At 33.5% G+C, this 1,707-nt stretch overlaps 1 long non-coding RNA gene across 1 annotated transcript in view; it reads right to left on the reverse strand.

Moving 5' to 3' along the window:
* The window catches only part of LOC128248879 (uncharacterized), an 89,142-nt gene extending 87,653 nt beyond the window's left edge, over window positions 1-1,489 (reverse strand). Inside the window, exon 1 of the long non-coding RNA XR_008265013.1 lies at window positions 1,438-1,489. This is a non-coding gene — a long non-coding RNA (uncharacterized LOC128248879). The remainder of the gene's footprint in view (window positions 1-1,437) is intronic.
* Window positions 1,490-1,707: the final 218 nt, after the last annotated feature.

Genomic DNA, 1,707 nt, shown 5'->3' on the forward strand with positions numbered 1-1,707 from the left:
ATATATATATATATATATATACACATATATATATGTAATCAATATAAGAAAATACTACAGTGATATATTAATATACTAAGATACATTCTTTTCTACTCTAGGCACAAGGCCTGAAATTTTTGGGGAGGGGGCCAGTCGATTAGATCGACCACAGTACTAACTGGTTCTTAATTTATCGACCCTGAAAGGATGAAACGCAAAGTCGACCTCGGCAGAATTTGAACTCGGAACATAAAAACAGGCGAAATACCGGTAAGCATTTCGCCCAAAAAGGTATTAATAAACAAAGGGTGCAAAATAGGACCAGCGATTGCTAGAAATAAGAGTCAAAAAAATTAACTCTGAAAACCACAAAAAACACTAACCTTATTACATTTACGGGAAGCGGGAACAACAAACTAAAGCGATCTTTCCCTTGTGAGATAGACTCACAAAAACAAAAACAAAAAAAAAGAAAATTGCTGGACAAGGTTTTATCACGTGATTTCGAAATTTAACCAATAAGGTCTTGTTTCTGTTCAGAAGTATCTACCAACTACTCAGGGCTAAGAGACAGTTTGCTTCGTAATAGTAAATGAGAATAGGAAACCGTTGAATAGCAGCGCCAAATTCAAACAGTTAGAGCAATGTTTCTCAACCTTTTTACCCTTGCGTAGCCCTTAAAATAAATTACGTCTCAAGGAACCACTGCTCAAAAGATACTATATACCATATCTTTCTTATATTTTTCATCCTACTTCACGTGGTAAATATCATGTATATATGTCTGTCTGTCTGTCTGTCTGTCTGTCTGTCTGTCTGTATGTATGTATGTATGTATGTATGTATGTATGTATGTATGTATGTATGTACGTATCTATCTATCTATCTATCTATCTATCTATCTATCTATCTATCTATCTATCTATCTATCTATATCTATATGTATATACATACATACATACATACATACATACATATATATACATATATATATATATATATATATATATATATATATATATATATATATATAGGGTGTCCATAAATTACAGGCATCACTAAATATATTCCCAATGGTTATACTTTTTGACAACATAATAGGTTAAATAGAATGCTGTCTATATTACGATATTACAATAACCAATAATATGTTGTGCATGTATTGAGATATTACGATCATGAAATTAGCATCAGCTTATCTCTCTTTCTGGCGGAATCCTTAGGAACCTTTTGTGGAACCCAAGCGCTCCGGGAAACCCCGGTTGAAAAACACTCGGTTAGCGTGTATATTATCAATACAAGAAGATACTAGAATGATATATTAATATATTAAGTACATAGCAATTAAAAACCAAAACGGAATTAATAAATAAAGGGGCAAAATAGCACCAGAGATTGCTAAAAATAAGAGTCAAAACATTAACTCCGAAAGCCACAAAAAAAAAAAACACTTACCTCATTACATTTACGGGAAACGGGCACAGCAAACTAAAACGATTTTTCCCCTGTGAGATAGAAACACAAAAAGAAACAGCTATTCTTTTACTTGCTTAAGTCATTTGACTGCGACCGCCTTAACGGGTTTTTTAGTCGCAGAAATCGATCCCAGAACTTATTAGGCTTAGTACATAGTAGTACATAAATTGTAAGCCTAGTACATACTTTGTAAGCCTGATACACTCTTAAGCACACGTGCGCGCGTGCACACACACACACACATACGAC

This window comes from Octopus bimaculoides, chromosome 10 (genome assembly GCF_001194135.2).
Source record: "Octopus bimaculoides isolate UCB-OBI-ISO-001 chromosome 10, ASM119413v2, whole genome shotgun sequence".
Taxonomy (NCBI): Eukaryota; Metazoa; Mollusca; class Cephalopoda; order Octopoda; family Octopodidae; genus Octopus; species Octopus bimaculoides.